A 23,689-nucleotide genomic window follows, 5' to 3' on the forward strand; every position below is an offset into this window, starting at 1 on the left:
ATTACCCTTTGAAAAGTGTGCTTAAGAAATCAGTATACTTCTAACACATCACTCGTCTCCTAGATTCTGTAAGGGTCTGTACCTCTATCCCAGCCAAAACCAGCAATTTTCTTCATAGTAGCTAGTAGGGGGGCTATATTTTGGATTTGTGCTGAAAACAGGGTTGATAACACAGGGATGTTTTCATTACTGCTGAGCAGTCCTGCGCAGAGCCAAGGCCTTTTCTGCTTCTCACCCCACCCCACCAGCGAGTAGGCTGGGGGGGCACAAGAAGTTGGGAGGGGACACAGCCGGGACAGCTGACCAAAGGGATATCCCAGACCATATAACGTCATGCTCAGTATATAAAGCTGGGGGAAGAAGAAGGAAGGAGGGACATTTGAAGTCATGGTGTTTGTCTTCCCAAGTCACAATTAGGCGTGATGGTGCCCTGTTTTCCTGGAGATGGCTGAACACCTGCCCGCCCATGGGAAGTGGTGAAGGAATTCCTTGTTTTGCTTTGCTTGTGCGCTTGGCTTTTGCTTTACCTATTAAACTGTCTTTATCTCAACCCACGAGTTTTCTCACTTTTACCCTTCTGATTCTCTCCCCTATCCCACTGTGGGGGGAGTGAGCCAGCAAGTGGCTGTGTGGTGCTTAGTTGCTGGCTGGGGTTAAACCATGACAAGGTGCGTGTAAATCTCAGCTCTTTCTACAAGTATCAGAAGCCAGTAGGTGATAAAGAGAGGACACTCCTAACAATAGCAAGCCTATACTCCAAAGTCCTGTTACCTGCAGAAAAAATCCTGGGCTTATTAGAGCTACTCGAAAAGGTTGAGGTAAAAGTGACAAAGAAGCTGCTCATCAGGAAGAGCAGGTAATCTGAATTCCTCAGGATTTCTCCTCCAAGGAAGATGTGAAAAGCAGTCTGCGCTCTATCCACAGTGCCCTGCAGACAGACTGAAGAATCTCAGCACGCAAGAGGAAGCTGTCCTGTGAATTGTGATTGCTTCTCATGAGTGGTGACAACAACAACAAGAGCTGGATCTTCACCAGTATTTGAAATTACAGCCATGTCTCCCTTTGGATATGAATGTTTAAGAAAATGCCTTCTCACCAGAGGAAAGCCCAGGCAGAGGTAAATGAAAGCCCCAGTCATTTCAGAACAAGTTAAGTTTTCACTTGTTCTGAGAAGCTAAAAAAAGGAATCAGTTAACTAAGAGGGAGATTATGTTCTTCTTTCTTGAATCTAGTTTGCATTACCACACAGACAAATTCTTAAGTCAAGATATTTTAAGGTCAGAATAAGATTAATATATTGTCATTAAGATATGATCAAGGTTCTGTCTGAAACTTGGAGGCAAAGTTAGAGCAGAGTTATTTGGGGAAACAGGAGAAAAATTTATAAAAATAAGAACTCAAAATGAGTCAGAGGGCAGAAAGATGACTGACCATGTGTGTTTAAAAATATGCCAACTGCACATAATAGGAAAAATTTATTGTGAAAAAAAAACTTTACATGAAGTAGCTGGCAAAATTTTATTAATACTGAGTTGTCACTGGACAAGTAAACTAAATAATTCAAGGCACTTTCACAGCTACTGAACTGAATTTATGAGCCTAGATTGCTGATCTCACATATGGTTCAGGGAAATCTGCACAAGTCCATATCATTATCACCTCGAATTCTAACTCTCTTACAGTTACAGCAGTTTGAGAATGTTCAGTGTGAAAATTAAGTTCCTTACAAAAGCAGAGCTGGTGAGATTCTGGCTTTAGACTTGATTCTTCGCTTTTCAGTCATTGCTGCGTTTATTTCTAATTATCTCACATTACAGTACCACCAAAGGAATCCAGAGGCATCTGAAAATCCACTGTGCTGAGCACTGTACAGACAGCTAGAGACAGTCCCTGTCCCAAGCAGCAGGAGGAACAGCAGCAAGCTTCTAAAAGGTAAGAAAATAGCCACTGTTTAAGAATGTTTTTCAGGGTTGGAGTGTTGATAGATTATGTATTATATCTACTGGGGCTGCATCATCTTCAATTAACAAGGTTACAGTAAAATGAGTCCTAGTATCACCACTTTGGGGATAATGCAGAGCAAAATCACGGGAAGCGGGGGGAAGGCAGCAACACAATGGCTAACAAACAGCATGCAAGTATTGGAAGATAAGCACAAAATACAAGAGATGATTATCAAATGTCTATAAATATAACCTAGAGAAAAGAAAACTCAAGGGGCCATAGCCTCAATCTATAAATACCTTCAAAATATAAATATAAATGAAGGAAGGGAATTACTCAATCTCAGAAGATGCTGAGACACAGAAGCAAGCTAACAAAGAAAGAGCTGAGACTAAGCTCAGAGTGTATTTCCGAATGCTAAAACCAGTTGGAGTCTGAAAGAGACTGTCAAAGAGGGTATCATCCTGGTAATACTCAAAGATGTATTCAGTGAGGCATTAGTGGGAAGAAATTCAGGCAGGGTGCAATCTTGCAAAGAGTAGAAAGACAAGCTAGCTGACCAAGCAACCTTTCTAGCTCCCACGTCCGCCTGGCGTCAGGCATGGCCTGAATGGATTCTCAACCCTTGGGACAGGTGTTTACAACACTCAGGGCTCCTGCAATGCGACAGTAACATAGTAGCTGGAGAACAAAGAACCGCAGTGGTAACAAAATACACATGAAGCAAGACCTTTTTGAAATCAAAAGACAAACAAAATCCAAATTAACTTGGGGAGTTTATGAGAGTTTTTAGGTCAACTTCACCCCAGAGCATTAAGGCTTTTGTCTTTCCTTTTGTTGAGGGTAAGTTTGTCAAGTACTGACATGGCCCATAGCTACTCTCACATGGAGATGCTGTCCTTGAAAACCTTGGCTCCTAGGATGCACAAATCAAAATGCAACATTACATGTGGGACTGGCAGTCCCCCAAGCCTGCCTGCAGGTTATGTCTGAAGGTAGCTTATTTTGTGCATGTTACTCAGGGATGGGGGATTCTGGGGGTCCAAATATAGCATTTGGTTGGGGGAAGAGTGTAAGTATCCTTTGGGTTTCTGTAAACCTTCCTTAGTACTGACAGTTACAGTATGGTCAGGAGGAAGTTCAGGCTTTGGCCTTGTATGGATAAAACTGCATGCCAGAGCACTGTTAATGCAACAGCCCAAGTTAGGAAATCACATAGTTGTGGTGCTCCATAGTGTGTCGGCCTCATTCATTTAAATTTTAATTTCTTGTTTAGATGCAGGGCTGAAAATGCTGGTTAATATACATGCAAAAATGGGCACATTGGTATTACTATAGGACCACTAATTTGTTCCATTTCTTAGGTTTTTTTACATCTCTATTAGCAACTGCAACACTGCAGGAAGAATTGTCACATTCAACACATTTTATTGTCTTGGCTACTGAATCCTGACTAGTGACATTATTTTAGATGTGTTACTGATAAACATTTTTTTTGCAGTGCAAAACAGCAGGCTTGATAGAGAGAGAGCAATACAGCAGTTGCCTTCAGTCCTGCCAATTGCCAAGCACTTCAACTTCTAGCATCTTCAACGATTTCCTGAAGACCAAGTCTCTTTTAAAGGCTTTGGATCCTTTAAACCCCAACTAACTATAAACAGCATAGAAGGAGGAATAATTCTCTCAGTTAAGCCTCCCACAGAGACTGTTCTCTGTGCCAGTGTACAGACGAATAGGTTTTGAATGCTAATTGTAACACTGTGTGTACTCTTCCTGAGCTAATCAGCTCACAGGGTACAGACAAGCAACTTTTATTATCAATTCCATTCCACCACACAAACCATCCTGAAATGCTTTTCTAATAGCTAATTTAGAGACCTCCCGTTGGCTTAGTTCAGGCTGTGGAAGGTTTGTAAACAAGCTGTGTTATTCAGGAGGAATTTGCTCTCCCTCAGTGTCTCTTACTTTCTCTCTCTTGCCTAAAGTATTAGGATCTAATGGAAATAGTTGCCTAAGAGTGGGAAGCAAAGCATGTTAATGCCTACTGGCAAAAGCACACATTCAATGTCTCAAGAGGTTTCATGTGCGACAAACGAGAAAACTCACTTGCAGACCTAAGTAACAGTGTATCATTTGCTTTATGAAGTAAAAAATAATTGCAAAAAAAAAAATTTTCTACTTTTGATAGTGGAGTAGTTTTTACCATTAGAATTTGTATACAAATTTGGTTTTGTCCCTTACTTTGGAATGAGATATTGTATGTATGATCAAAGCTAGCAGTGATAACCTTCAGATATAAAACCTCTGCTGGGAACTCTGCCAACATGAACTGCAGACAGCATCAACAAGCTGAATTCCAAGAGCTTCCCCACACCTTGTATGGCTGTTTGGATCTGTATTGAATGGGTAAAGAAGTGCTGCTAAAACTGAGTATTCTCCATTGGTACAAGTGACCACAACAGCAATGTGGTGAAGACACTTTCAGACTAGATATCCTCTGCTTTTATATCCCCAGTAAACATACTCCTGATCTGTTCAGAATTCTATTTTGTTAAAAAAAAAAAAAAAAAAAAAAAAAAGTGCAGTTTCACAGAAAGAAGCCTTCTAATGTTTCTGGCACTGCTCTGTTTTAAATCTTTCGGAAAAGAGAATTCAGACCGACTGTGGAGAAACAGGCTTTCTTTGTAAGCTAAAATGTTGAATAGTTGGTAGCAGTCCTCAGGGGAAAAAAAAAAAAAAAAACAAAAACCAAAAAACCAACCAACCACTGGCCTGGTCCCTGTCCTCCCCCCCAAAAAAAACCCCTAACCCAAGAGACAACTCCTTATTTGAGATAAAGGGAGTTTTATAATTTAATAGTATTATTCTTACTAAAGAACAAAGATTTTAGTGTAGCACAAATGGACTTTCAGATACTCTTTCTAATTGTTCCTTCCTTGCTGAAAGTTCATTTGATCCTATTGTGTCCATATTCCACTATAACAGGTTGTATACTATTCTGAACTGTACCAGGGAGCTGCTGCTGTTACATACTACAATCTGGTGCAGGAAGCTATTTGTAAGCCATTAAAAATCTACACTGATTTGAAGCATGGGCATACATTCTCCTGCCATGGAATTAAGATGCAAAACAAGGACCTTGTCTTCAGATAAGCCATTCACCAAATCCCCAGTTTATGCTGAAAGCTGAAAGAAGAAAACCATTGAATGATCTGGTCTTTCTTACAGCTCAAAACACATTTATGAAAGTGACTTAATTCTTCAGCCACTCTCTGTAACCTATTTTGTTCAGCACTTGAGCCACATTTTTCAAAGGGCTTAATATCTTTCTTGACCAACTTTTGAAATGGGAAGTGCAGACCAAACTCCCCTTCTGCTGAAGTCAGTAGCAGAATCCCACTTCTTCAGCCAGCAAGTGAATAACTGTGGTTCCCACTGGCAGCATGAGTACCTCAGGAAATAGTATTCATGTCCCACATAAGTGACCCCTTTGTTTCTTGTCCACATTGACTGTGTATGCCACAGCAGCTTCTTACACAATACAAGCAAAGAGTCTAAAGAGTGTTTTAGAACTGCATGAAAATGGCATCTTGTCTTCACTTCAGACAAGGACCTCTTACATACATTTCCTTTGGCTTTTTCTCATTAGCAAGGAGGTGAAAATCTCAAGCATCTCATAGCTCATTATTAATACATAGTCATTCTCTGCTGCTCACAAGGGAGATGGAGATACTGACAGCAAGCCCCTGAGACAGCAGCCTGATTATACAACCCCTACATGTAGACAGTTCCTAGTGACTGCTTAGAAGAAAGGACCAGTTACAGTTATTACCAATATTTGTTAGGCACCAGTAGTGTTTGTGGTGCTCTACAAGGCAAATGCTGTCCTACATTATCCTGAAGAGCAATGGATGTCAACAGAATCTTTTGAAGATGCAGAGAAAGTGACAACTTACAATGTTCCCATTCATTTTCTTTTTGCTTTCTACTTTTTCTCCTATCATTAAAGGGCCTGTAAATAACAATAGAATGGTGAGGGCAGGCTCGTGACAACAGCTCTGACGAAATGCACTTTGAGGAAGAATTTGAATGAGAAAAAGGAGATACCCACAGGCTGGGAGATAACATACCAGCCAGCAAGAGTGAACAAAAGCAAGTGAACAGAGCACTGGGGTTGGCACTGATGACTACACAAAAGGAACCAAAGTCAGAGATTTGACTTAGTGAAGTGTTAGCATGAAGCATTTGATCATGGAAGAGAGAATCAGAAGATTCAGTGAGACAAAAACATGATTTGATTGTCAGGCAGAAGAAGGTGGTTGTAGGAGCTGCATTTCTGACAGACCAGTAGGGAACAACGAGGGTATGTAGAAGGTGGGGAAAGGTTAGAGGTTACCATTGAACGATACTGAAGATGAAAGAGAGTAGGATTATTATGGTATTACTTTTATATGCTTAAAGACATGGAACATTAAAATGCATTTAGGACATGAATAGAAGGAGCCACCAGATGGATGGAGGGGAATGAAGTAGTTCAGTCATGCTGGCATACATCACTGAGGAAGGAAACAGATGAGGAAAAGACCAGGAACAAAAGCTATTAGAAGAAAAGAAGCTAAGTTGATGCAAAAAGCTTATGACAGAGCCTTTCCATCTTCTTCTTGAAGCCAGTAACAGTTGTGACATTTGGAGAAAGAATGGCAACAAGAAGGCTTAGGGAAGGAAATGGAAGTCTCGAAGAAGGACTTGATGGGAGCAGTGGGACTTCTGCCTGAGAAAAACTTGAAAAGGCTCTTGGAAATAATTCAGTACAGTCAGTCTCTCTGGCTCCTGAAATGCCCTTTCAAGACATTCAGTGGTAGAAGAAGCAGAAGCAAGATGTGACCTGTGGTTCGGTGTATGTCACTCAAGCACAAAGGAGAGAATTACAAAGTAGAACCTAAAGAATTAACTTGAGCACCTGTGAAAGCAAAAGAAGGAGCAGGTGGTAAGGAGACCTGGAGCTGCAGGGACACTAGACATGTCAATAACTTAGAGGGTATAGCAGAATGGACAAGGGAAGGGGAAGGCACAAGAAGCACTAAAAGAGCAAAGGCTGGTGACCACTGAAAATTTTGACAATGAACAGTTGGATAAGGTACAATTAGGAATTTATATTCAGTTCAGTTTCTCTGCAAAGGAGGACATCTCTGATGTTCAAACATGCTCAGCGTTCTTGGTAAGGAAGAAATGCCACATTGATGCAAGTCTAAATATAAAAAAGGAAAGGTAGTGAAAACAAAAGCAGCCTACAAAGCTGTATTTACCCAGAGATAAAGCTAAATATAGTGTATTCTGGTATCCTAGCTGAGAGGCTGCATGGTTAATCTCTTCCTTTCCATTTTGAAGACTTTGACAAGAGTCAGCGCTTGCTCGAAGTAACTAAGCATCAGTATTAGATGCAATCAAAAGACAAGTTCATGCATTTGTTTAGATTAATTCCTTATTTGATCATGCAAAATGCTTCCTTGAAGTAATCTACAGAGCAGTACTTCGCAGATGCCACCTTGGCTGAAATCAGCAAGTGTGGGATCCAGTAATTATAGTATCTCAGCTACTTCAACCTGTGGTTTCTGGACCCCTGAGGAGACATGGATTACTTCTAAGGAGTCTGCAAAAGCAAGTCTAGAACCAGTAGGTTCAGATTTGCTCTACAGGATCTGTATCTCCAGTGAGAAATTTTAAGGAATCTGTAAATTAAAAAGGAATGTCCAACTACGTAGTAGTTTTCATTTCCTTCTCTCCCCAGATCATATGGTTGACCTTGAGAAATATGACAGAAAGGTAATTAAGCATGCAATATCTTCCCCTCTTCTTGAGTTTTATGAAGATTTTCCTTCTCTCCTTTCCACCCCTAAAGGCATTCCATACTATTTAGAAAGTGTTTGTTCAGATAAACTAATCTGTATATAAGATCCTAAGGATGAGATGTACATCTGAGGTCTCTCCATTATTCTAGAAATAGACCACATGTTGTACTTACACGTAGTCAAGTGACTCAATTTTTAAATAATGGGACTATCACAGTGGAGGATGAAGAAAGGATTTACACTTTACCACCCAAAGTAATGGGCAATTACTCCTTTTTCTTTCCAAAAGTGCTAGTTTTAACAGCATTTATCCTAGTCCTTTATAGAATTCTCTTACTTCAGCAGCTCCAAGGTTAGTTTTGACAGAGTGAACTGAAACAGGACACTGGGATTTGCTTTCAGAAAAGAGGAAGGTTAACTTAATCATACGAATTAGTGTTCTAGCACCTCCTTTATTCTCAAATTATTAGTTTGCTTAATAAGAAGGTCAAAGGGAGGTTTGCAGATATATTGTTTCACATCAAAGGATACATTTCAGATGAACCCTACAAGTTACTTTTCTCCACTTACAGTAACCTTCCCTGTTGGTTCCCTGTTCCCTATGGTAACACTCTGCCAAAGACTTTCAATACTCATTACTTGCTGCAGTCTTTAATTTGTACCTGCCACCTTCAGAGACCTCAGCTGGCTGTCTGTCTCAAAGGATGGATTTTTAACATGGGCTAATAATGTGAAAGTCTTTGCAGACGCAGGACTGGACACACTACTTATGTAAGTCCTACCATTTATGTATATAGAGCTGTATATGTTGCTGTCTAATGCAAGAGTGCAATGCAACTTCATCTATACATGACAAACTCCTCCCTTGTTTGGCTTTTCACTTTTGTTCCTCAATGGCTGCGTGGGCAACCAACCTGCAATACACAACCTCTGCAAAGGGAGGGGGGCGGGAAGTCTATTGGTATTCTGAAAACCATAATAAAACCTAGAGTTTTCATTTGACTGTTAGTTTCTACATGGTATTCTGCAACCAAGCTGGAGCTCACTCTTCTTGCTCCAAGCCAAGTAGAAGCCATTAGTTTCTCAGCAGGACATACCTTGAGTTCAGTGCCCCACTATTGAATCTATACAACTGCTAGGGGCCTTGCAGTTTGAGCAAAGTGAGCTTGCACCTGTCTTCAAAACACAAGAGAAATACATGCTTTCTGTCCATGGGCAGAACTACTGTGTCCTTGTTTCTCTGATTATCAGAAAAGGATGTATACTGCTTTTCCTCAGAGCAGTTAGAAAAGGAAAAACAAATACTGGTAAGTTGCATAAAAAAATTAATATGCATTTCAAGATTAAGAGTTCGTTAGATCTTTTTATTACGCCATGAAATTTTCCTTTTTATTTCCACAGATAGCATTCTCACTTTATACTCCATACCTATGACAGTCTTTGAACGTAAACTTATTGCTCTTTCTTCTTAAAATACACAGCAATAGGGGACAGCAAATACAGGTGTATAACTTTTTCTGAGGAACATGCAATTTTCTGTACACTCTTAACAAACAAGAGGGATTTCCCCAAATGCCTAACAACCAACACTGGATTGGTTATACATCTTTTAATCATGTAGGGTGCTCTGAATCTGCACTTTTGACCTGAATGCTATTAAGGAACATTTAAAGGAAATATGAATATGTAGGAGCCAAGATCAAGTAGATGGATCAACATTAAAAGGGAAGAAGGGGGTCACATTTGATGTAGTTCACCTAAGTTGCTCCAAGTATAACTTCAAATGGTATCACCTTTTTTTTTTATCATCTACTCACTTAAAAGTAAAAATACAATCCTTCTTTTGATTTTATATGAAGACAATACATCCATCATATCTTTGTCATGCAGTACAAACCAGCTTTCCAGTGACACTCTGCTGTAACTTATTTCTGCTTTTTCCAATTAAAGAAAACTAAAATGCCACTTTTTACTTCTTGTAGGTAAAGGTGCATGAGCTATTGGAAAGTCAGAGAAGTCTGTTGGCAGGTGTAGAAAGCTCTAAAAGTCTTTGCCTATGTTTAAGATGTCCACCATCTTCTACAGATAATGCCAAGACCTTGTAAGAGGACTCTCTACTGTTCTTGTGTTCAGGGATTACTCAGAGCTTTTTCTTCTCCACAGAGGGCACTGCAAGCAATAGCAAAGCACAGCATCTTTGAAAAAGGGTGCTCCTTAGAGTCAGATGCAGAGAATATTCTGTCTGGATGACAATCATGCTGCCATTTTCAAAGTCAGAAAAAACTCATATACTTCCTCCAAGACTTCAGTTTCTGTCCTTGGAATCTAACCAGCATACTCTATAATAGGGATGACTATTGGCAGCATGGGGGCTGCATCTGTGTCCTGGGATTAAGGTGGTCAGTAAGGCATCCAAACAGAGGAGACTGCTGTGTACAGCTGGTTACAGATCTAGTTTAGGTCTAGCAGGATTCGTTTGGATACAGCTGTACTGATCTGACTGCTAAATGTCTACCCAACTACAGCAAATATTGCATCAGAGCTCTCTAACACAGAAAAATCTTTTGGAAAACAAACAAAGAAAAAAATCAATTTAAGTAAATCTGAGGGCTTCAGACACTTGCCTGTAATTTGACTGCAAGCAACAAAACAGTTAGATGCATCTCCCAACAGAATAAGTCTGTGGAACCAAAGGTATCTTCTTGATACCAATACAGCATGGGCCAACCAAAGGTGACACACAGCTGGATCTGCTAGTCACTAACAAGGAAGAACTAGCTGGAGATATGGTAATCAATAGTAGCTTTGGCAGTAGTGGCCATGGAATAGTGACGTTCAAGATCTTGACAGGTGTGAGGAAGGACAGTAGCAGAGCACTCAGGTGGACCTCAGGTGAGCAGACTTCAATTTATTCAGAGGACTGTAAGTGGGTTCCCACGGGAGGTAGCTCTGAAGGACCAAGGATGTCTGGGAAGCTGACAGGTCTTCAAGGACAGCATTGTCCAAGTGCAAGAATGATCCACCATGATATTCAGAAAGACAAGTAGATGCTTCACGAGACTCTCTTGGCTAAGCAGGGGACTTCAGATAAAGCTTCAGCATGAAAAGGCAGTATACAGGAGGTGGAAGCAGGGACAGGCTATAAAGAATGAATATAGAAATATTTTGTGAGCATACAGGGACAACACTAGGAAAGCAAAAGCTTACCAAAAGTTAACACCTGGAGCAGGTATCAAGGGCAACAAGAGCCCTTAGTATGAAAAGGACGAACAGGGAAACTGTGGCACCTTTGTTACATGGGGTGTGTGACAGTAGGCACAGATATAACTGAGTTACTCAATGTCATCTTTGCCTCAGTCCTCACAAATAAGATTTCCCAGGCTTCTCTGTTTAGAAAAAAGGGTTCAATGATAAGAACTACCAGCAGAAAACGAGGATTACTTGTGAGAACTTGACCTGTAGAAGACCATAGTACATGGCAGGCTACATCCATGTGTGGTCATGAAATGGCTAAAATCCTGGCAGGGCCACTCTCGGTCATCTTTGAAAGGTGATGGAAATCAGGGGAGAACCCAGAAGGCTGGATAAAGGCAAATGATGCATCTCTCTTCAATAGAGGCCAAAAGAAGAATCCAGAGAACAACCAGCCAGTCAACCTCACTTTGCTCCCTGGGAAAATCATGAAACAAGTCCTCTTGAAACACATTTCTGGGTACATCAGGGAGAAGTGATTAGGAACAGTCTGGATTGAACAAGAGTAAGTCATGTCTGACCAACGTCATTGCCATCTGTGCTGCAATGACTGGATCTGTGGACAAACAGGAGAGCAATGGCTGACATTTACCTCAACTTCAGCAAGGCACTGTCTCCTACAGTATATTCTTGCAGGATATTATGGTCTGGATGGGTGAACAACAACATAGGTAAATAACTGGTTGGATGATTAGGCTCAGAGGATAGTGATTAATGGGTCATACACTACCCAGAGGCTGGTGGCTAGTGCGGTACCGCAAGTGTCAATCCTGGGACCTATTCTGACTGACATCTTTATAAACAACCTAGAGGAGGTGATGGAAAGCACACTGACAAGTTTGCAGATAACACCAAACTTGGCAGAGGACGGGAGGAGGATGGTCCTCCCTTGAGGGCAGACCTGCCATTCACAGGGACCTACACAGACGGAGGAATGAATGGGCTGACAACAACCTTATGAAATTCAAGAAGTACAAATCCAAAGTCCTTCCCCTGGGAAGGAAGAGACCCAGCATCAAGACAGAGCAGGAACTGACTGTCTGGGAAGCAGCTCTGATGAGAAGAACTTGGGGGTTGTGATGAGTAATGAGTTGAACATGACCCAGCTGCATGCTTGGCAGCAAGGAAGGCCAACAGCATCCTGGGCTGTACAAAAAGGAGCATGTCCAGTAGATTGACATGCCCACTACTCAGTACTCATTAGATCACATCTAGATACTGTGTCCAGTTTTAGACCCCTCAATACAGGAAAGACATTGATAACCTGGAGCAAGTTCAGTGGAGAGCCACCAAGATTGTTGGGGGCTGGAACTCTTGCCCTGTGAGGAGAGGCTGAGAGATCAGGTCTTGTTCAGCCTGGAGAAGGTATGACTTCAGGGGGAACATAACAGCAGCCTGCTAGTACCTGCAAGGGGGTTATCAAGAAGATGAAGCCAGGCTCTTCACAGTGGTGCATGGTGGGAGGGCAAGAGGCAATGGGCATAAATTGAAACAAGAAAGGTTCAGACTGGCTATAAGGAAAAGCTTTTTTCCTCATGAGGACAGTCAAGCAGGGGAACACATTGCTCACAGAGGCTGTGCAGTCTCCAGCCTTGGAGATTTCCAACACCCAACTGGTTAAAACCCTGAGCAACCTGGTCTGATCCCATAGCTGGCCCTGCTTTGAGCAGGAGGTTGGACTAGAGACCTCCTGTATTATCATATGATTGTCTGAACATGACAACCAGTCTAGCCTCATGCAGCATCATGAATCCCGAAGAGTGCTGTGACTTCTTTCTTTCCATTGTCTTTTTAGATAATGAGAACACTTTGATAGGACTTGCATGAAAATGAAAGGAAGAATCCAGATCTCAGTATCTGATGCCATCCTATGCCCTTTAGAGCCATACAGCCAACTAATGTTCCAGACACACAGCTTGCTAGATGTAAAGGGAAATGTGAAGTTAAGCATTCCCAACGAAACAAAAACCATCTGCTGTATCTACAAAGAAGGCAAAACAAATAATCTGCAGCTTTTTATTGCAGTGGTATTAATACTTTCATTTCCACTTGCAATAAAGTTGCTAATATCAGCAAAATGTATTCTATATTATAAGACTATGCAAATATCTATATAAATCAAGTGTAGCACTTGGATTCCTGGCAGTTGGCCAGTATAGCCCTCTGTGTAAACAAGTTTGGCTATTTCTATATTAACCACTCATGGTTATGCCTCTCTCCTGTACCATCAAGCTAGAAGATTACTCTTCACTGTATGTTTCTCTGTGTGGGACAAAGTCTAGCAATGGAGCTGCATTTACAGGCAATAGAATATGTAAATGATGTGCACTGCAATTAAACAAATGTCCATTCTTCTGAGCAAGGTCCATTTAGGAATGCCCTGCTGGCTTTAGAAAAAGATTGTAGTTCATAGGTTCTCGACTGAAACAATAAACGAACTGTGTGAGTGGTAAATTTAGCTGAAGGAACAAACACAGAAGATTTGTTCAGTGACATAAAATAGGACTGAGAATTATCTCAACAGTTTACATAACATTTGCTGTGCATGAATCCATTGCCTGTTGTGTTTAATATTGCATGTCTGATTTGGCAGATCCAGTGCAATTTTACAGTGAAGCAAGGACACAACAGATGACAACTCTCCACAAAGCAAGAAAAGTGATAGCTGTATTCACATATTGCAGATGTAGTGAAATAGATCTGGGTTTAGTAATAATTTATTTATCTGCATGTGGGATTGTTTTGTCTGTTTTACTGATTTTGGTTTGGGGTTTTTATCTGGTTTTGGTTTTGTACCTAGGTCACTATTGCCTAAGTAAGAACCTAATATTTGTAATGTACTGAGCGCACCACTTCATGTTTTGGAGTCCAGTGGCAATTGCTTCTTTTAACACAGCTATAGTAACAACGAACAATTTGAGACACTGATACTGTTCAAATCAAAATAAGAAAGATGATAACCTTGAAGAAAAAAAGGGAATGTAAAAATATATGTGTGTTTTGTCCATGTAATTTTAACTCTCTGCATCTGTTATGACAGATTTTAAATACTTGAATTGAGGAACCTAAACATACCCCATCACCCTATACAGAAATCTGTGATTGGAAAAGAGCCTTGCCAGAGAGCACTTCAGAGCTTTCATACCACCCTGCTATACCTTTGCCCAGAGGACTCAAGGAAGCACTTCAGCAAGCAAAAGACTTGCAAAGGGTGCCCTTTGATGATAGGCACATTACAGATATAATTCTTGTTCTACACAGTCATCAAAAACCATTTCAAGTGCTGAGATCTATAGTTCTGCTTTCTGCTATGTTTAGTGCCATCAGCAAAACCCACCACCAAAAAAGTAGAAAGCAAACCCCCAAACTAAACAACTCCCCCCACAGGATCTGGGTCAAGAACTTTCTTGTTGCCAAGTAGCAGCTTTGTCCTGACTGCAGGGTAGCAGGGAAGAAAAAAAAAAAAAAAAAAAAGGCTCTATATGCAATCCATCCATCTAATGCATAGAAGGAGATTTGACTCCTGGAAGTCCCAGAAGGTGCAGATATGGCATATAGGCATGTACTGGCCCCTTTGAGCATTGCTTGCCATCAGTGATAACAGGGCTATTTAAACACATTCTGTTGAAGAAATAAACAGCATTTTCTATTCAAGTGCCTGAGCAGAAAGCAGCCAGTCATATTAATGCTGAAGGAAGGAGTCTAAGGTTTAATTTCCAGGAAGGTTGTCTGCATAACAGCAGCTATGTCAGAGGAGCAATATCTAGTTTACCCAACAAAATATCCTTGAACTATTAAGCTGCAGGCAAATACTGCAAATCAAAATTAATTACAAGTGTGTCTTGGCTGCATAGAGACAGAAATGCTGCAGCCCAGTAGAGAAGGAAGAAAAGCCAACCAGGGCACTGGTGAACATTTAACAGGAGTTTATATTTTGAAATGCATGGAGTACATCACTGGGAAGGACAGCATCTAGCAGCTTTCCCCTTAATTTGTGGTACTTTTGTCACCGAGATCAAAATAAATGTTTCACTTCTGTATATTTTTTTTTAACATAAAACTATAGGGCATTTTCATAGGTGAGGATGACAACTACCTTTTTTGGCTTTACCCACCTTATTCCAGGCTACAAATAGATTCATCTTGCCATTGTGAATATCCTTTGCCCTCCTCCCACCCCCAACTGTTTATTCAACCATGACAACATTTTGGGTTAGGATTATCAAATGGCTGGGATAAATTTCACTGTGCTTTAACTTGGCACAGCCTTTTAAGTGAAAGCATTTGCTCTTACAGACCCTGATAATGGCACCCATAGGTACAATACCCTATTCCAGAAGATCTGTGTTAAACATTATGAATTCCAAAATAGTTACCTCCTCTGGAACAAAATCATTAAGCTGAGTAGCCTGACTTAATTAGACTTAAATGTCACCAGTGATTCACTCTGTTTTAATAAACTCATCTGTTTTCATGTCACTTCTGTAATTTATGCCATAAAAAGCCAGTCATGTTGTTCCAATGCCTCAGGAGCACAGTTAGAAACTATCTGAAAACCTTTCAGGGCTACCTTCTCAAAGGTTTCACGCTACTGTGACAGATGCAAACAGTGTCTATGAAGGTAATGCCTTTTCAGGCAAAGGCATCAGAGAGCTTTGTGGCTACTAGAAAATTTAGAGCAACCATATAAAAAATCATGCACAAGTACATTAGAGGAGGAGCTCTGTTGAGAAATCTGCTTGCTAGAGGTCTGAAAGTGAGTAGAGTGAGAAGCAGAAAACATAAAGAAATGGGTGTTTATGAGAAAACTATTTCAAAATGGTAAGTCTCAAAGTTTGCCTGGTAGCTTAGCAGGTTCACTGTCTTCCCTAATTCTTTTGGATAGAAGTGCCAGATGTATGGGTCAGAGCCAAAGAACAGGCTTTCTTCAACATATACACTCTGACCTTTCATTATACCTGGACATTAAAGTTGCCTCAAGAAATCTGTGTAAAAATATTACATCCATTCAGTCCACTGACAATTTTAAAGTCAATATATGACTTACCAGTCTACTCCAAGCACACTTTTACACGTGGGAGGGCAGGAAAGGACCCGTGGTAAGGATCTCACTTCTGTGCACTGAACTGAGTAGTGCACAGATACCATCCTAAAAGGAATTTAAGCACTCTGCAGTGGAACTGCATTGCATAACCTTCAACGCAAAAACCCTAGGAACATTCTTTTGAGCTCTTTAAAGATATTCCCCTTTGATGATGGGAAGGGGCCAGAATATATATAAACAACTACAGGTTACCTAAGTTTCATCAGGTTGGTACTTACCACTGTGATGCATCCAGTCTAGGAACAGAGTTTGCTGGATGGGAAGGCTGCCCCAATCTACTTCAAAGCACAGTTGGGAGTAAACAGGTATGCTAATGAAGAAATTACATATGCTACTCATTTACCAGCTCCCGGAGGAGTCTTAATAGCAGAAGTTGATTACACATGCAGCAGCAAGAAGGTCCTATACCTGATTAAACACATTTGTGGGTTCAGCACTCCTTTCTGTGCTAGAAGCAAACAGGACAGGCAATATACAGCCAAAATTAATTGTAATGCATCTCCTGGTCAGATTAACAGGACCAAATGCTCACCCTAGTTGGAGGTATTTCTAATTAGAGACTGAAAGACACTACTTGATATCATCTGCGATTAAAGAAAAAAAAAAAAGCCAATTAAATGAGCATACAAATACCCTAGGTATATTTTGTTTGTATGTTCTTTTTCCTCTACAAATACTGAATAGATTTGTGTGCATGCATTAGTGATGATTGGATATTGCTGAAACTGTGTTTGCTTTCCATTTTGTTTAAAGCAGCTCCACTGGAACCAGGTTTGTTTATTTACCTGGTGTTTGACAAATGGTCTCTGACACTCAGTTATCAGGGATTCATGCTCACATCTCGTATTGGAAACTCCATTCTCCTAATTGTTGCTGTAAGCAGGACAACACAAAAGGTGATTTTGCCTCCAGGCTATTTCAGCTGGGTCTGGTATCGGCCATGTTTTATTACAACCTGTAAGACTGGGACCTCTTTGATTGTCCTTCCTAAGTCTTATGATTTCTTTTTCTTTTTCTTTTTTTTTCCACTTTCACATACACTCACATACACAGGGTACATTTAAAGGAATATGTTGATCTTAATGACCTCTCAAAATTTATCCTGGGGCTAATCAGAGGCTTGCTGTGTTGTGCTGGCTAAATCTATCATGGTATTGAATAATTCACAGCCTGCCTTAAAGGCTCCAGACTAGGTGATTTACCCCATATTAATGTGATGCTTTTGCATTTTAATAGGCTTATGTTAATGTTTTACAAAATGATAAAGCATGCTTCTGAACTCTCCAGTGACAAGGGATGATGGTATGAACCACATAATTCTAGCAAAGGACAGCCAATAACATCAGATTTATGAGTGGTGCTACAGCATCTGTCGTAACTTAGGCCAAACCAAACCATTTTGTTAAGTCTTACCCCTATTCTGATTGCACAAGTGGCTTTTCCCAACCTGTCTGACACTTTAATGAAAGTAGTCAGGCATAAGAGAAAAGGTAGGGCACTCCGAAAGCAGAGCTAAGCTTTCCAAAACTGTTTTAGTGCAGAGGTTTTATATCCCTTTGAGAAAAGGCCTAGAAGAGAACAAAAGAGATTTCATCACTCTGAGGTTGGAATTTCAGAGAGCAGTGCTCGTGAGTGGGGTCATATTTTTCCATTTGAAAAGGAGACAGCCTGTCAGCAGAGTTCAATGTGTTAGGCATATGTTGGGTGTTGAGAATTGTAAAATGCAGGCCAGGTGATACGAACACTCATACCCCTTCCCTCCAGCTGTACTGCACCTTTGTATCTCAGCTACTAAACAGATCACACATGTGCTTTTACTAGCCTCTCAAGAGAGCAAGTTAATGGCATTTATATCTTAAAATCTGCTTGTGTGCTTGCTATGAGAAAGGAGTCAGGGGGAAGCTACAATGTCTCTTCAATATCTGGTTTGTATACTTCAATGGTAATGGTGTCCTTGTACCTACACAGGATGCAAACAAATGGGCAAATACTTCAGCCCTGGAGCTTCCAGCAAATGGCAAGGTGACAAATGAACTTCAGTTCTGCTAAATACAGCCTAATACATACAGGAGAGAGCAGGAAGCTGAACTTCTTACCCATCTGATGTTGGTCAACTCAAACTTTTGAGAATGGGACTTGCTGACAGTTTGCACGTAAGGCAGTGGCTCTCCATCTTCATACAAGGAAAGGCTGGAGGAGAGGAAAAAAAAAAAGACAAAGATATGGGAATAGGGAATGGACAACAGTACAGAAACATAACATAAAACAGTGTGAGGCATTATCTGGATTGCAGTCTGAAGTACCATTTCCTATCGCTGACAGGCAACATGATTGCATTTACTGATTTTAAAAAATAATTTTTGTTCCAAAAGGCAACCCCTCCCCCACTTTTATTTTCCTCACATGATTTTGTGTTTCATAATTCTTCCAACAGGGAGAAGAGGGCAGCATTTAACAGAGTAAGCCATTCTAGAAATGCTAAGATCTTGAATGCTCAGACGGTCACCTAGCAAACAGAAAATTCATTTTTAACTTGTGTTTCCTGGCTTGCAGCAGATACCCAAGCCTTCATTTCACATACTCCAACCCAGTTCTTCAAATGCCAAGGTATAGAAGCCACCTCTAGCATAATGAGTATGCAATGCACTATGGAACATCTGCTGTAGGTTTTTAAATGGACTGCAAGCAATTATGGAACTCACCTAGGGTATAAGAGACCCAGGTTTTCATTCAGTGTTGATTCAGATAACCATGGCTTACTGTCTGTTTTGGAGTGGGGCTGCTTGTTTACATAAAATTCAGTCTGCACGTGAGAGATTTTCATGACAGCTGGAATGTTTTGTTAAGACATGTCAACATTAACAGCAGCAGCAAAAATGTCCACTAGTTCTTCTGGACACTTCTAAAAAGATATTACAGAATTATTTTTCACACCACATGCAACTGAACTGCAGAGAGCATGGCTACAGTTCAAAAACCAATGATATAAAAAGTGACTGAACATTTAAAAGGATAACAATACCATCTGGAATTTAAATGACTGCTATTAATACACAAGCTGGAAGAAACACTAAACTGCATGCTTGAGAATTTAAGCCAATCTTTGCTACTAGGTATTAGAAGGAGATCTATTGCAGATTATCCTATCACTGCCTAATTTAGGGTCTCATGAATCTGCATTGGAGCATCTGGTGCAGTCAGACAGGAAAATGAAGTATGAAGCCATGTTAGTATTTATGTTCTTCTATATCTATAGCATGTGCAAAGCTTAAGCTATGCACCTTCAGAACTTCAGAGAATTAAGTCATGCATGTGGGTAATTGAGAATGTTGTTACATACATGCCTGAGGTTAAATATCTACATTTGAAAATGTTGACCATAATACACATCTATCACTGTAACCAAGTGCCCATAGGACCATTCAGGTATCATTCAGTTAACAGCCTCAACAGAGGTGCTATTCCATCTCCCAGGCCCTGAGGAGGATCCATTCTGTGTCCAACATTCCTGATGGATGTTGTCTAACCAATTCTTTAAAAATTCCAAAACAAGCAATTCCATAACGATGTTAGGCAGTCTATTGACAGTGCTTCATAAACTTTAGTGCTGGAAACTTTTTCCACTGCCCAGTTTACATCTGTCTGGCTCTAATTCAAGCCTATCAGTTATATTCACAAAAGATATGCAGAGCAGATTATATCCTTCCTCTCTGCAGCAGCCTTTATGTCTTCTCTCCTCTCCTCTCCTCTCCTCTCCTCTCCTCTCCTCTCCTCTCCTCTCCTCTCCTCTCCTCTCCTCTCCTCTCCTCTCCTCTTCTTTCAACACTTCTCCAAGGTTATGTTTTTCAAACTTCTCATTATCCTTACTGTTCTTCATTGGACTGACTTCAATTGGTCCATCTATCAGAAGAGTTGTGCTCAAACTTGATACAGTACTCCAGCTTAGATCTAATGAATGTTGAGTAGATCAGAAAGAGAGGCTGATATGCCTTCCAAGGCAGGCTCCTGTCTTACACTGTATTAGAGCATTTTCCTTTTTTGCAACTGTTGCCTTATGTTAAGCATGTGGTCTACTAGATCTGCCAGGTCCTTTTCTGCAGAGCTGGTACTAACAACCAGCTCTATCCTGTGCTTATGTAGCTGATTCTTCTTGTAAGAGTAGAACCTTTCCTTGACCTTACTCAGCTACATCCCACTTTTTCAAGTCACTCTGTTTTGTCATGATCTTTCCAAATCCTCATCTTCTCACTGATTTCTCTGTAGTCCCTCTTAGTGCTGTGTTATCTGCAAATGGAATAAATACAGTTTCTATCCCATTGTGCAGGCCCATAACAAAATCCTCTATATCAGTATGGACACCTTATAAATGCTAGGACGAAATAAAAAATTTTCAGAGTCTAGTCAGCACTTTCTTAGAAACTGCAGTCAAACAAGAACAAAAATGAAATCTAGAAACACAGATTTTTTTTTTTTATTCTTTTGCTCATTAAGTACTTGTTTGTTACAGTTAACAAGCTAAAAAAATCAAGTATTCACCTCATTCTAAAATCAGAGTTAATATCAGGAGTAGATGACATGTATTTCTGTTTTAGCACTAGTCAATTTAAACATCAGTCATACAAGAACAGATTTACAGCTGAAATGAGTTGCTTTCTCAGAATAAATGAAGCAGGAAGCCTGTTATTTCCTCACTCAATCTTTTGCATATAGCATAAGTATTGTAAGTATAAGCCATGTATTTCAAGGTCTGCGGAATTTAAATGCATCCATATCTTGCAAAAGGAGTCTTAAAACTTACTCTCAAGACACTGATTATTCTGGAGCATGCATCATTTGGGAGTGTATTAAATAATAACAACCTGCAGTGGGGAAGAAATTTTATTACATAGTCCAAAGTCTTTTTTATCTTTTCTAATATCAAACTTTATGGAACTAGCTCTTCTCCTCTTGGTAAATACAGTTTCATGGTGTTACCTAACAAATCTCTTTAACTCTGGAAAAAATTTCATCTATTTCCATACACTTAGGAAATTACAGCAGGATCAGTTATTTCCCTGAAAGGTTAAACATTTCTGAAGTGTAGCCATTGTATATCTTTGCTGTAATTTGGTCACTGTCCTGGTTTTGTCTGGGATAGAGTTAATTTTCTTCTTAGTAGCTGGTACAATGTGTTTTGAATTTAGTGTGAAAATAATGTTGATAACACACTGATGTTTTATTTGTTGCTAAGTAGCGCTTATCCCAAGTTAAGGATTTTTCAGTTTCCCATGCTATGCCAGCAAGCAGGTGTACAAGAAGCTGGGAAGAAGCATAGCGAGGACAGCTGACCTGAACTAGCCAAAGGGATATTCCATACTATTGAACGCCATGCTCAGTATATAAACTGGGAAGAGCTAGCTGGGAGGGGTGGATTGCTGCTCAGGCATTGGTTAGTGGGTGGTGAGCAACTGCATTGTGCATCACTTGTTTTTTCTTGGTTTGTTTTTTTTTCTCCTTTTTTTTTTTGTTATATTCCTTTTCATTACTATTATTATTACTATTACTATTATTATTATTATCTTGTATTTTACTTTAGTTATTAAACTGTTCTTATCTCAACCCATGAGTTTTACTTTTTTTTTTGTATTGTGAGTGAGTGAGCGGCTGCGTGGTGCTTAGTTGCTGGCTGGGGTTAAGTCACAACAGTCACTCACAAATCCTCTCCAAGTTGCATAGAAAGAGTGTTATATGTTTCAGATAGAATTTCATACATTATTAGAACAGCAACCATTCTGAAAGGAAAAGCAGAACAATGGGAGTTCAAGAATATAAGCGAAAATGTTCTTACTGGATCTTGTGTTCCTCACTGATCAGAACATGAGTAAGAACTTCTGTGTGTCTTTACAAGTTCTCTTCAAGGCTAAGAGTATATTTGGTGTCTCTGTATTATTGGAGAGTCTTAATACTCATCTGTCTTACAGGACTTCTCAAATACTTTTTTCAGCACTTCGACACTTAAATGAGAGATACTATTTAAGTGGAAAGCATGATGATGACAATTTTTTTTAATATCTCCACAATAATGACTTATTACTACTCTTCACTCAATTTCTTAGCCAAAGCACTTGATAGTCTCATTCAATCATCTATACAGTAAAATTCCTTATTTACAAAAATAAAAGACTTATCCTGATTAAATTGCCTCCCTTTAAACAAAGATGAACAATTTTCGCTGTGGGTCTTCAACACTTAGCTGGAATATAACCAAACAGATGTCAAGAAATGGTAAGAAGCATCTTAAGAAGCTACTTAAATTATGAGTGGCTTTGTGTAGTTTTAAAATTTGCATCTTTTCCATTCTGAGTGGCAACAAAGTGGAGACTTATTCTTGTTGCATGGATATGTTGAAGCCAATCTATTTTTCACAGGGCTGTCCAAAGGAAAAATGACAAATTAATTAATTAAAATCTTTATGGAAGACAAAGCCTAAAATAGGATCACCAATTATTGCAACTACATTGCTCCACATCATGAGCAATGGTTGCTTGAGAACCTGAAGAGAGCTTGTTCTATACCATTACAGAGCAGAAGGCCTTTTAGCAGTAATACCCTTGGATAGTTGTGATGGTCAAGTATGTATACTCTGTCTTACACAGAGGAGTTGAAGCCTTGCCTGGCATTTTTAAGTGCTACCACAAAGCAAAAAATCAATGATAATGGTTTTTAATACTGAGTTGCCACTTCAGGGCAGGGACTGTTTTTGTGCTTATAGGACACCTAATAAAACAGGGCCACAATTTAATTAAAAGGTCAAAGAACTTCTAAAATTGAAATAACAAAAAATAACTGCTACAGTAACGCATTTCACAGAACCATCCTGCAAACTCCAAAGAACCTGGCTAGAATGGCTGAGCCAGTACAGAGCAGGTGATAATTAACTTCTTCTGTATGCCAATGTCACATTAGGACTTAGAGCAAATCTTCTTGCTGCAGCTTTAGCTCAGTATTTCTTTACCTATTCACCATGGACAGAGAGAACAGATCATTCTTTTTCTTTCTGAAGCAGCCTTTTATGTACTTGAAGGTTGTTAATTCAACTCTGTTCAGTATTCTGGTTTTTACTCTCAGTAATACCAGTTCACTCAGTCTTTCTTTGAAGGTCATACGTTGTAGACTTCTGCTCATTCTCATTGCTATCCCCCAATATACTTCTAAAGTGTTCATTTTTTTCTTGAAGTGCAGTGCTATCTTCTTGACCTAGCATGAATATTGCAGCATACTGTTAAATATAGAAGGTTTCCAGAAAGTTGATAAAATGCATCCTATTAAAAAGTTGAGCAGCAAATAAAAAGCTAGAGGAATGAGTCCATAGCAACGCCTAGAGCACTGTTTGCTAATGTTAACATAATAGTAAGTGCATGCTTGTGTGAGAACTGGCAGGTAAACATACTGTCTGCTATGAACAATTTCAAACCTCCTGAGGGCAGTGAAGATAAGAAACCAACACTCCTACCCCAAAAGCAGACTCCAGTCAATTCAGTTTAATAGCTAGAGCTCATCT

At 39.9% G+C, this 23,689-nt stretch overlaps 1 long non-coding RNA gene across 1 annotated transcript in view; it reads right to left on the reverse strand.

Moving 5' to 3' along the window:
• Positions 1 to 23,689, reverse strand: part of LOC115352976 — an 87,212-nt gene that overhangs the window by 13,248 nt on the left and 50,275 nt on the right. Inside the window, exon 5 of the long non-coding RNA XR_003927357.1 lies at positions 18,246 to 18,339. This is a non-coding gene — a long non-coding RNA (uncharacterized LOC115352976). The remainder of the gene's footprint in view (positions 1 to 18,245; positions 18,340 to 23,689) is intronic.

This window comes from Aquila chrysaetos, chromosome 18, assembly GCF_900496995.4.
Source record: "Aquila chrysaetos chrysaetos chromosome 18, bAquChr1.4, whole genome shotgun sequence".
Taxonomy (NCBI): Eukaryota; Metazoa; Chordata; class Aves; order Accipitriformes; family Accipitridae; genus Aquila; species Aquila chrysaetos.